Genomic DNA, 13,176 nt, shown 5'->3' on the forward strand with positions numbered 1-13,176 from the left:
CATCTTGGGGTTACAGTTAGACTAGATCCTTGTTTTAATGGAGATTTTATGTAATGAAGAATGAAGTCATGTAAATAGATTAAATAATCTAAGAATATTATAATTGCTGGAAATATTATATTTTTTAATGATGTGATATAACCAAAGGAGTAAACTTTTAATCGGGTTAAGGAAGGACTCTGCAGAAACAACATTTGAATTATGATTTCAAAAATAAGAATGAGCCAATCACTCAAAAATAGTAAAAAAAAAAAAATAGTATAATTAGGCAGAGGAAGCTAAAAGCCCAAAACCCTTGAAGCATGAAAAGTTTGGCAAGTTTGAGAAAAACAGAAGAAATATGTGTGTTTGGAGAGAAGAAATCAAGAAAAGAAGAAAGCCAAGAGATGACATGAGATTGGAGAGGTGACTAGAAGTAGGACAGGCAGAATTCTGTTAGGTTACAGTATGACAAAATTGTTTTCTGAAAGCTAAGTAGGAAGTCATGAAATATTTTTAGCAGAGGAGTAACATGATCTGATCTGTCTTTTAAGAGGTGTGGAGAATGGACCACAGATGATAAAGAGGGAAAGAGACAAATCCAAATATAGAACATTCATTCATTCAACAAATATGTATGGAGGACTTATCATATTTTAACCACTTTTTCCAAATTGGCTTGCACTAGAATGGTGGTGGTGGTGCCAGAAACAACTGGAAATATATAAGATGTATTTTGAACGTTGAACAGTCAGAATTGCAAAATGAGTTATAATGAGAGGAAGTGAAAGAAAGAAAGGAAAAAATAAATGATTTCTGGTTTCTTGATTTGAGCAACTGTCTTTCTACTGATAAAAAAAAAAAATACATGAAGAAGATCAGGTTGAAGCCTAGAAAAAAGAATTAAGGAGTCTGTTTTAGATATAACTATTGTGAGATGTATATCCAGCACCTAAATTTGTATTTTAGAAGTCTAATCCTCAACCAAGAGGTCAGTGCTGGTATAGAAAAATGGGAATCATCAGCAGAAAATGAGTTTTAAAGTCGATGGACTAGAAGATGTTACCTAAAGACCATGTGCCATTAATTCTACTTCTGAAATGTTTATCAAATGTCCTTCTTCTACATTTTCCCCAATAACTGCCTTAGTTTGGGCCCTCATCAAATCTTCACCCTACAACACTTCTTCCATTACTATCACACTTTGCTGATCATTTTACTTTCCTTAAAACTCTGAGACAGATATGGCCATCTGTAGCATGAAAGGAAAACTTACTACAATCCTATGAGTGTATATGATCACTCTCTTTTCCCTCCTGCATAAGAATGCCATGTCCCAGATAGATTGCTTCTTCAGCTCAGAATTCAAGATGAAAAGTACACTTGGAGTACAGCAGGATCTAACCCATAGCCATACAACTTATACGCCAGAACTAAAACTTGGATGTGGTCAGACATGAAAAACCAGGTGTTGTTTGTTACTGCAGCAAAACCCAGGAAAACCATTTTTGTTTTCCTACACCTTCCTGTGTGGTTGAAGCTGTGAACAAATTTTAATTTAAAATTTAATAAACATCACAAGCATACAATAAAAATTCAAGAACTTGGCAGTAATAAGTGGCATATTTCTTTGATCTTAATTAATGGAACAAGTGAAGATATGACAAAATTAGTTACATAGAAAAATTGAATTTTTTATTAAGCTCTTGTATGGCTAAACCTCCTGACTTATTTTCCTGAGATAGGTGGATGAAACTTTTGGATCAACCTTTAGCAAGCTCACCACTTGGAAGAGTCTATGTAACTACAGCATATAAGCCAAAGTCCAACAAATTAGATAATCAAAAAACTAAATGTTTCATCATCTCTGAAGCTAAGATTTAGCTGATGATTACATTAAATATTTCTTGACATTTGCTGGAAAAAAAAAAGTGGGGGCAGGATGCAGAGCATTTTTCAAACATTGTGGAATTTCCAGGAAATTTCAATCATTTACGTATGAAATATGCAAAGATTATCTACTTCATTTAGTAGAAGCTTTGGGGGCAATTTTATGATTTTGATCATTCTGTAAGTCCACTGATTATTCATATATTTATCTCACTGTTTTTGACCAGGTGAAGGCTTTCACTAAGCCAAGAATCTTCATTATCAAACCTTAGTTCAGTTGATTTTTATGTTTATATTTAAAAATTTAACAGCAGGTAACCCAAAGCATCATTCTCACACTGTTTTTTATGAAGAAAAGCAGAAATTTTCCACAACTGAGATCACTTGAATTTTTTTTCAAAAAACTATATAGACCTTTTATATTTTGCTTAGGTTTGTACAGATTCAGGATCGTTAGCTGAATCTTTGTCTGAAAAATCCTTGGAGATGTTACACATCCACCCTACATCAAATAAAAATGTTCTTGGTATAATATGTCTTTATATATTTTTAAAAATTATTTATTCTTTTTTAAAAAAGAATCTCTGAAAAACTGTGTGTGTGTGTGTATAATATTACATATACCTTTATCATTTCTTCATATGCTTAGTACCTGAATTTATCAGTCTATTTCAAGCAGAGTCCTTCAGGAGGTATATTCAGGTCCCTAATCCTTCTAGGGTGGGCCCTGGAGATCATCTTGCAGCTAGAACCCTGGGAGAAAAGCCGTGGGCACTCCACCCACCACATCAGCTTCCTCTATCACCTGTCTCATTTCTTCAAAGTATTCAGAGGCATTTCAACTTTGATTTTGGTCAGCACTTGGGTTTACTTATTAAAAATGTAATACTTCCAAAAACTTTGACCGTCTTGGCTCAGGTCTGCCTAGGCGTTGCCAAAACCCTCCCCCTGGAGCCAAGACCTGCTGTCTTCCAACTGCTCTCTTCAAGACCTGTTCTCTTCAACTATCGTGTTCTAAACTCTACTGATTAGTCTCTTTTGTCCCTGCTGACCTCAAGAGACAGGAAAAGCCAAAGCAGATTGGAAAAGTGATATCACTCATCATATTCCTGATTGTTCAATTTTCCAGCAAGCTCATCAATATGTATCATTTTCTTCCTCTTCCACTTCTCATGAAGTTGTAATTATTATGGACAGAATATAATGGTTTATAAATAATGCTCATATTTCTTGATTCCAGGAAATAATTTTTCTGAAATAAGCACCAAAAACAAAATAGTCTTTAATGATTCTATCAAAGAAGGAAATATAACCTTTATAATTTCCTAATGATGTTACTTCCCAACATCATTAACACACCTTCAAATGAGGCATAAACGAAATCATGCTTTCAATACTCCTCTACAACACCATTCCTAAGATGCAATGCATGAAAAAAAACTAAATTACTAGAGTAATGTATTAAAATGTTATAGCTAGTAATGTGGACTATTTAATTAAAGCTAATGACTAGTTGATTATCAAGGATTTTTTTTTCCTTTCTCGATCTAATCAATATTTTTTCTCATTTTATTACTAACTTGTCTCATCAATTAATCTTTGTCATTGAAGTAAGAAGAATAAATCCAATTATTTCCATTTAGGATTTACAAACTGAATCATGTGTCAATCCACTTACTAAATTCACACGAATTCCATAAAGCACTGCAGCAATTTATAACACTCAGTAAAGAACTTATAATGAATTAGAATTTAGTAAGTTGCATAATTGCTTATCAGGGAAAGTGAAGATTTTCTGCATTTTATGTGTTTTTGCTTTTGTTTTAAGATGTATTTATTTATTTGAGAGAGAGAGAGAGCACAGGCATGCGAGTGGGAGGGGCAGAGGGAGAGAAATCCTCAGGCAGACCCCTTACTGAGGGGGGGATCTCCATGGGCAGCTGGATCCCAGGACCCTGAGATCATGACCTGAGCCCAAATTAAGAGTCAGAAGCTTAACCAACTGAGCCACCCAGGCGCCCCTCTGAGTATTATAGTTTTGGTTTTTTTTTTTTTTTTAAGATTTTATTTATTTATTTGGCACAGAGAGAGAGAGAGAGAGAGTAAGCACAAGCAAGGGGGAGGGGCAGAGGGAAAGGGAGAAGCAGGCTCCCCACCGAGCAGGGAGCCCAACTTGGGGCTTGATCCCAGGACCCTGGGATCATCACCTGAGCGGAGGGCAGATGCTTAACAGACTGAGCCACCCAGGTGTTCATGAGTATTATGTTTTAAAATAAATGCTTTCTATAGACAGAGGACTGACTGATGTAATATTCAAAAAATAAATAATTGTAATTTTTGAATATCATAGCTAGAGCAAAAAAAGTCTATGATAGATACTTATATCAAAGTGCCGTTAAAACATGCTAAGTTGTCCTCTTTGACGTCTGGCATCAACTTGTACACACATTTACCTCCCCAAGAGGGAAAAACCTGCACTGACATTATTTATGTTGGATTATTTCCACAATAATGTCTACATTGCAAACCCATTCTTTTGAGATATCCCCTACCTCCTCAACTCAAAAATTTTAACATATAACCAAATTGTGTTGTATTTTTTAAGAACTTATAACCAATGATATGATTTTTAATACGTTAATTTTTCTTTAAGATCTTAAAGCTAGGGAAAGAATACCGATTTTCTCTTTACCACCAAATTAAGGAAAAGTAAAAAATAACCCTGACAATTCCACTTCTGTCATTTTACTTATAATAACCTTTAAAAACTCATTTATTTAACTGCATTTTTCATATTCCAATTTGAAATGCCATCACAAAAGGCAGACACTGAATGCTCACATTTAGAAAAAAAACAAAAACAAAACAAGATTAAAATATATTCCCCAAACCACTGAGAATTCTTTCAAAACCACATTATTTAAAAAGACAATATGCAGCTGCTTAAAATGATGTTCTTATCTTTTCCTCCACGATGGAAGCATCTATGGGTTTGCTTATTTACTATTGTATTAAGCACAGAGCCTGGTACTTAATAAGAGCTCAGTGAATATATGTTGCATGGATAATGACTAAATAACTAATTATAATTTTCTGATCAGTTTTTATATGAATGCATGAGCTATAATGAGATCATAGGAGATTCTGAACACTGCCTCCTTCACTAGACTGTAAAGAAGGTTCCCCACATTTTATTTTTTGTTGCTTTGTGCATACGAAATACTCAATAACTATTTGTTAAATGGAGGATGATTTTCAACAAACAGCTTACCAAATGATAACCAGCATATATCAGCAGACATGAAAGAAATGAAAGAAAAATAATGAAAGAAAATGAAAGGAAAAAAAAGAAAGCTTATGGCATCTTGAGGTTTATATGAGATGCACATGCATGCTTGTGTGTATATATGTGCATTAATGTGCATTAATATATTAATATTTTAATAGATGCATATATAACCAGTGTACCTACTAGTTTGTTCTCTGGTACTTTTGCCAGAGGAGCAAGTTGAGATCAGAAATACTTTTTTTTTTAATTTAATTTAATTTTATTTTATTATGTTATGTTAATCACCATACATTACATCATTAGTTTTTGATGTAGTGTTCCATGATTCATTGTTTGTGTATAACACCCAGTGCTCCATTCAATACATGCCCTCCTTAATCCCCATCACCCCATCACTAACCCATCCCCCCACCCCCTTCCCTTCTAAAACCCTCAGTTTGTTTCTCAGAAATCAGAAATACTTGCCTCTATAGCTATCATTATAATTCTGAGAAAGTTAAGTAAATAAAACAACTTTGCTACACTGTGTCATTATATACTCTCATAAAACCCACATAATTATTGTGTGTCTGTCTCTGTATAATAGTCTAAGAAGAGTCTTAAGAAGAGGAGATGTTAGCTTGGTCATCTTTGAAATTCCACCTCCAGATTTAGTGTATACCATGTATTTTTAGAATAAACATTAGAGAAGTAAATTGGATTACTCTGGAGAAAGATTTCTTGGGTAGATGATTTACTGATGGATTGCCCACTGGGAAACACAGTATGTTTTCCTTGATTACAAAAGTATCTGTTTGGTAAAGAACAAAACTGGCACACAGATTTGTAAATTGCTATAAATTTTCTGATTCAATGTGCCAGTATCACTCAAAAATCTTACCATTATATGTACTCCCTGAAATATCAACTCTACTTAGAAAATTTTCTCTTTGGAGAATAATCAATGATTTATTAATAATTTAGCTATAGATATTCTATGGTAGTATTATTATAGTAATATATATTTGTAAACAATGGAAGTAGCCAACATTATTTCTTGGTTGCAAATAAACTAAGATAACCCACATGCTAAAATAAAAATTAATTATATATTGTGTTATAAACAAATATATATTAATACGAATATGTGTTCATGAGATATTAATTAGAAAAAAGGCCCTCTATAAAACTACATATATACCATAATCTTCTCCCTACCAAATATACAGTAATAGAAGTATTTATAAAAGCATAGACAAAATTATTAAACAATTATCTCTGATTATCTGTATTTTTCAATATTTGCACAATGAACATGTTCCGTTGTATAATAAAATACAATTATTTTAATGATAAAATACAGCATTTATTTGGAAAGGATTTGGAGTATCCTGAAAAACACAAAAAAGAAAATTTAAAACCATCTATAATGTAATCACCCAGAGAGAAACACCATAACATTTCATACACATATCTCCAATCTTTCTACTATTAAGTATATATTTTAACATAGCAAAATCATACTGTGGCTTGGATGATATCTGCTTTGTAAATATTATATCTCATAAAATGTCCCAGAGTGTGAGACTTCTTAAAAACATGATTTTCACTGGCTGTATAGTAAATTATATAATTTCATAGAGTTCTGTAATTCTCTAGAGTTAGACATTTTAATTGCTTCCAGGTTGTCACTACCATAAAGAATATTAAAATGAGCCTCTATACAGATTTGTTTTTGCTGATATTTTCTCAAAATAAGTGTCCAGAAGAGGTTTCGCTAGTTTAAAGAATAAACACTTTTTAAGACTTGAGATATATATTACCAAATCACCCAACAGAAAACTTGCAGTACATATCAGGAAAACATAAAAGCGTTTATTTCCTTGCCTTAAAAAAAGTTCCTTAAAATTATCTCTGTCAAAAAAAAAAGTATTTCTATATAAATACTCATTAGCTTGATTTTTTTTAATGTGAACTTAGTGAGACTTCCACCCATGTCATACCCCAGTCTGCAAACACTGTTAGAAATTTCTTAGGCATGTGCTCAGTAATTTTACATGTAAATGCATGCATGTATTTATATATACAGAGACATAAGTTTGTGTATGTGTATGTATCTATGTATGTACGTGTGCATATATGTATATATACATACACACAATACATATATACTATTATATATGTCTGTGTGCATCGTGCGTGTGTGTGTGTGTTCCTTTTACCAAAGTAAGCATGTTACTTCCTATTCTGAGCTTTTCTTCTCACTCAGTAGTATTTGTTGCGTATCTTACTGTATCAGTGTATAGATCTACCTAATTCTTTTAATCATTTTAAAATTTTGAATAGTATTTTAATCTTTTTATGCTATAAAGTATTTCATGATATGGATTTAAACTTATTTAAATTTCTTATTTATTAGCATTCAAGATGCTTCTAGAAATCATTTTTTCAATATTTATAATATAATACGCACACAAAAAAAGAGGTCATAATTATTATATGTGACTTGGCAGTGGAATGTGTCCAACTTTATTGGTTATTTGACTTCTTTTGTATGTGTTAATTGCCTGTTCTTGTATATATCTATTTTTTATTAGGTTGTTAATCTTTTCCTTGGTTTTTATGAGTTCCTCCTATATGTAGAATAACTTTCTGACACATAACTAAAATATTTCTTGTCATTCCTCTTTTTGTTTTTATTTTAATATACACTTTGAATTTATTTTCCCAAACATATCAGTGTGTTCCATAAATTTTTTTTATTATGCTTATAAAAACCTTGTCTACCCAAATTATGTTATCATGTATATTTTCTTGAAGTTCTATTGTAAATGATTTAAACAATTAATTAAATTTCTTTGTAAAGCCACTTTTCTGGGCTTCTGGATTTGATATAGCAATAACTTATTTGAAATAAATGGTAGATTTCATCTTATAAAAGAGGCCACAGAGATGGTGCCATTTCTCTGTTGTGCATTGAGGAGACTTGCTCTACTCTGCTCTTCATTGCTGATGTTAAAAAAAAAAGTGAATATAGTCATTGAAAGGGTCATGTAATTTTTAATGGGGTAGCTTATAGTCATGTTCAAATGCCAGATGAAGTAATTACATTCTGCTTATAAGCAGTAGCAGTATAATTTCAATTAGAATAGCATCAAATGGACTGATATAAACCTAAGGGTTTAAAACCCACTCAAGTCACTAGAAAATAAATGACACATGTGAATGAAGATATGCTCAGAGGTAAACTTAATTTTTAGGCTGTTGATGACCAAATGTCCGTGGCCTGCTTCCATGACAGATACAGAAAATAGGGAAAGTGGTGGGAAAGGGGATGAAGGGGAAATGTTAGAATATATGAAATATAATAGCAAGACTTACAAGGTCTCCTCCACGCCAAGCATTGCTCTGAGGGCTTGACATACATTAAATCATTGAATGCCCATAATAACCCATGAGATAAATACTACTATTGTCCCCATAATATAGATGAAGAAAAGGATATGATTAAGTGATCAGAAAGATGAAATGATTGTCCAACTGACAAAATTATGAAGGGGCAGAGGTTGCATTTGCTCCCAGGCATTCAGGCTCTAGGATGTGTCCCCCCCTCCACTGAGCTATCTTCTTTTTGAAGTCCCATTTTCCCTCATCATTCTGAACAGTGTCCTCGGAAAGAAGTTCTTGGCAGTTGGTCTGTAATTTTCCATTCTCATCCTTGCTTACTATATTCTTCATTCAATAATTAAGTGAGTTAATATTTATAAAGTGCTTAAAATAATGCTTGGCATATTTAAGCAGCATATAAATTTTATTAATCAATAAAATAAATAAACTCAATTATGTTTGAATACTTATTATGTTGCAGGCAGTCTGCCAGACACTGGAAATGCAAAGTTGAACAAAGGATGTAAAATCCTTATTCCCTTTGACCTATAGTCACTTAGGGAGAAAAAAAAAAAACAAAAAACATTAACCTACAGTCACATAGGGAAAAAAACAGACATTTAAAGTAAAATTTTACAAATAATTATTTCATAATTCTTGTGAAAGTGCCTTATAAAGAAGTATGATCCATCTTGAGGGCATATGGCGGGAGGACATAACCCAGATTAGAATCTAGCTCATGCAAGACCTGAGAACCAAGGGATAATAAGGAGGTAGGCAAAAACACAGCTGGGGTGAGAGCCTTCTAGGAAGAGGGAAACTCAGGTGCAAAGTTCCTGAGACAGAAGGGATATTGGCAAACCAGAAGGCCCTGGAATAGAGCCATTACATTCAATTTATGTTAAAAACGGGCGGGGGGGGCATCCAGGAAAACTTCAGATGGGACCTCAACTCTCCCAGTGCCTGTCCTTGTGCATGCCTCAGCTTTTATTTCAGCTTACCTCTCTGCAGTACCTAATGCTGCAGACCACCCCTTCCTTTCTCACCACCTTGCTTGATGCTGCTTTTTCCTGGTGCTCTTCTCTCCCTTTACATGTTGAGCGTCCCAACGTTCCAGTCTCGAATCCTTTCTCTTATGCTGATACATGACCCAGGCAGGCTCAGCCACTGTTATACCCTCACTGACATCTGTATCCTGGTGGCACCCAAATCTGTAAAGACAGTTGGAGTTTCTGCACTGAATTCAAAAGTCATATATTTATATATTCAACTCCTTATTGCATGGTACATCTGTTGAACATCTCCAAATTAATATGTCCAAACCTGAACTACTGCATTCTCTGCCAAGCTTCCTCCTCTCCATTTCAGGCTTTAATTAATGATACCACTGTTCATCCCGTTACCCCAACCAGATACCTAGAAATTGCTGTCATGTCTTTCTCTCCTAGATATCTAATCAGTCACCAAATACTATTATGTATGCTTTCTTCAAATCTCCTGAATCTTTTGACTTCAAGTTCTCCCTATCTTTCTCCTGTATTGTACATTGGCCATCCACATGCTTTCCCTGTCCTCAGCTTTGGCTCTGATTATACCCCTTGCAACACTGCCATAGTGATCCTTCAAGTCTGTAATGTGTTCACATCCCTCATTTTTAAAATATCTGTTTATGACTCCATTGCCTATAAAATTATGTCAGAATATAAGAGCTTCATGATGCAAGTTCCATGTTTAATGCTCTGTCCACATTTCTGGCCACTCTCCCCCTTTACATCAGCTCTCATCTCATTCAAAATTACACGTTGTTTCTGTACCCAACTATGATCTTCCTCCTCAAGTTTTTTTGCAAACATTTCCCACTGCCTTTCTCTCAGTATTTACCAGGATAATCCCTCTGACTCTGTAAACCTGCTATGAGCTACTCCTGGAGCAGGACTTCATTCTTCACCTGACTCACATCCATTTCTACCCTAACAGGGGTGCCATGATGATGCTGAGTCTCCAGATATCAATGCCAACTATGACCCAAATCCAATAGTCCTGAAGTGACTCTGTGTTCCCCATTCCACAGTGTACCAATGTAGGTGATAATAACTGTCCTTGCGGAACGACTTGGGAAATCCTGGCCAAGTTCACTTCCCACTGTGTTTCAGCATCCTTTCTCCTGGATACTGGCCTCTTCTTCAGTCAATGAGTTGAAAATCTGTCTTAATTTCAGAAACTGGAAAAGTGTGTCATATATAGATCTAGCTTCTATGTGTAAATTTCCTCTAATATTTTTTGGGGAAAAAAACAGATGGTATCATTTACATGTTATAAATAAGAAAATCAAGGCTCAGTGAAGTTATATAATTGGCCCAGGCAATGAAATGTAGAAGGACTGCACCACTGTTGAAAAGGTCTGCCTCAGAGGACAATCTGTTCCTTCCACTATCCAATGTAGGCTCCATACAAACAACATAATCTGACTCAAAAATACATTTACCCAAGAAGTCCAACTATATTCCCTAGAGATCTAAACCTGATCCTTTTATATTAGTATGGTAAGACGGCATTGGTTCAAATTCCTATTCTATCCCTTATTATATCCCTTTTATATCTTAGGATAAATCTGTTTCTACAAATCAGTTTTCTCATTTATAAAATGTCAATAACAATAGTACATATATGATAGAGCTTTTGTGAGAATTAAGTGAGCTCAGGTATGTAAAGGTCTTAGCAGAATATGGGGCATGTAAGGGCACTCAAAAAATATTAGCTATCATCAATATCATCAAATTATTATTGTTGTTATTACTAATATTGAACAATATATGTAAGACAATTAATACAGTATCTGACACAAAAGTATTACCTATTGTTACATTATTTAATATTAATAATTATTAATATTTGGGAAATATATAATTCTTTAATGCTTTAAAGTAGTACCTAGGGCACCTGGGTGGCTCAGATGGTTAAGTGTCTGCCTTCAGCTCAGGTCATGATCCCAGGGTCCTGGGATCGAGTCCCGCATCGGGCTCCCTGCTAGGCGGGGAGCCTGCTTCTTCCTCTGCCTCTGCGTCTCTCTCTCTCTCTCTGACTCTCATGAATAAATAAATAAAACATTAAAAAATAAATAAATAAATAAAGTAGTCCCTGTCTTACAGCAAGTTTTCAAAAATGTTCATATTTAATGGTGCTTTAAAATATATAACAATAATGTATACATTGTTGAAACTTGAACATGTTTCTAGAATTATAAATGTCCCTTCCGATGCCTGAACTGTGGGAGGACCATTACTGTGCTAATGTGAAAAACCTTGATACCACTCTCAGGTGTGTCCTCAAGTGTAGATGTCTGTGGACATCTGGTCCAATGACCTTAGAGCTCCTGCAGCTTCATTCAAATTCCCCAGCTGGGACCAGTCCAATCCATCACCCCAATTCACGGCCTTCAGCATCTCAAACCCAAATCTAACAATAACTAGTTAGCTCCTGAACATGGGAAGAGCTTTATTTTAAGTAGTTACATGGAAATTCTACCAGTGAAAGTCTTCTCTCTCTTAATTAAAATTAACAGTAAGCATGTCCTGTTTTGAGACTTGACATGTCAATGGATCTTTTCTGTTTGGGGGCAGGGGGGAGGAAGCTATCATACTCTTGGAAGCACCACTAAGCTGGAAAATTCACCTCAGCCAGAACTTCATGTCCATATTGGCCTTATTTTAGCTTGCAGCACAGTCTGCATGAATGACCATCACCCCATCAGAATTATCAACTTAGCATAAATTGCATAATGGACTGCCAGGAAACAGTAAAGAGCAACCCAACTATAATAGCAAAGAAAGCCTTTGTTCTGTCTCTAGGTGGTATATAGAAAGACACACACACACACACACACACACACACTACTATCATCGTTGTCACCCCAACCATGAGGAAAAAGCCATATAATCTACAGTTATTCCTTTCCTTGAGCCCATTGACAGCTGAATTTGAAAATCAGTAAAGCAAACTGAATTCCAAAGTGTCAAGTTTCTCTGAGGAGTTTCACGGGGCAAAAGAGACAGAGCCTGGTGCCATAGAATCAGAGACAAAAGCAGTCAGCTAGAATGTTAACCAATTCCTAAAAGTTGAGGGTAGGCTGTCAGATCAGTTAAGAATGGAAACCCCCATGCAAAGGAAGTATGAAAGCACTCATGACTGAGCTCTTTTTCACAAGCCACACCTAATGCTCACAAAAAGAACTGAGGGATTTCTGGCAGGGCAGCAGACTGGAACAATTCCCCTCCATGGTGCAGGTGTGCTGATGAAATCAGGTGCCGCTGGCAAAAGGACACAAACCTCCTCCCTGAGATGGGAAAGCAAAATTACACATTGACTTTGGAAAACCACTCAGCAGTGTTTTATACACTTTCCCAGGATCGACCTAGCAAACCAACTCTTACATATTCACTCAAGAGACATTAAAACATCTATCCACACAAGACTGAACATTTATAACAGCTGTTCATAACAGCCCCAAACTAGAAACAACCCCAGTGCCCATCAAGTGGCAGGTCTATGCAGTGGAAAACTACCTAATGTAAAAAGGAAAAACCACTGTGATATGTAACAGAAAGAATGGATCTCAAACTCTTCTCTTCAGTGAAAAAAAGCCAGACATAAAA

At 34.9% G+C, this 13,176-nt stretch overlaps 1 long non-coding RNA gene across 1 annotated transcript in view; it reads right to left on the bottom strand.

Moving 5' to 3' along the window:
• Positions 1-9,004: 9,004 nt before the first annotated feature.
• LOC118544252 (uncharacterized) overlaps positions 9,005-13,176 on the bottom strand; it is a 170,524-nt gene continuing 166,352 nt past the window's right edge. Inside the window, exon 5 of the long non-coding RNA XR_013450203.1 lies at positions 9,005-9,735. This is a non-coding gene — a long non-coding RNA (uncharacterized LOC118544252). The remainder of the gene's footprint in view (positions 9,736-13,176) is intronic.

Source organism: Halichoerus grypus, chromosome 8, assembly GCF_964656455.1.
Source record: "Halichoerus grypus chromosome 8, mHalGry1.hap1.1, whole genome shotgun sequence".
Taxonomy (NCBI): Eukaryota; Metazoa; Chordata; class Mammalia; order Carnivora; family Phocidae; genus Halichoerus; species Halichoerus grypus.